Here is a 446-nt window from a genome sequence, read left to right as displayed (position 1 = left end):
AAGCCCCTGGACAACATAAGGAAAACACTCTGAAGAGTAAAATAGCACTTTACAGCCACTTCATAATGTCTGAAAACAATCACCTAAAACTAAATGCTCAAATTATGCCAAACTCAACAAGAACACTCTGGAAACTCATATCCCCTCCAAGGTAACAACATAGGGATAGCAGGACCCCAATTGGCATGCTCTGTTATGTATTTCTCAAAGGAAAAAAGGGAGGAAGGATATCCAAAGTTAAGTGAGATATTAAATTCTTTCAGCAGGATATGTGAGAGCCTCTGAAATGGTAATGTGCACTAAAAAAAAAAAAAGAAAAAGTACAGTGTTTCCTACATTTAAACACCGAATTCTTCCCATTCTTAGGAAATAAACACTGAAATATTGAAATATTTAAAGGTAAAGGACTATGATGTTTAGTTACTCTCATAAGGTTTTGGGGAAAA

The sequence above is a fragment of the Galeopterus variegatus genome, unplaced genomic scaffold, assembly GCF_000696425.1.
Source record: "Galeopterus variegatus unplaced genomic scaffold, G_variegatus-3.0.2 Scaffold1525, whole genome shotgun sequence".
Lineage (NCBI taxonomy): Eukaryota > Metazoa > Chordata > Mammalia > Dermoptera > Cynocephalidae > Galeopterus > Galeopterus variegatus.
Note: the sequence above shows the minus strand (reverse complement) of the source record.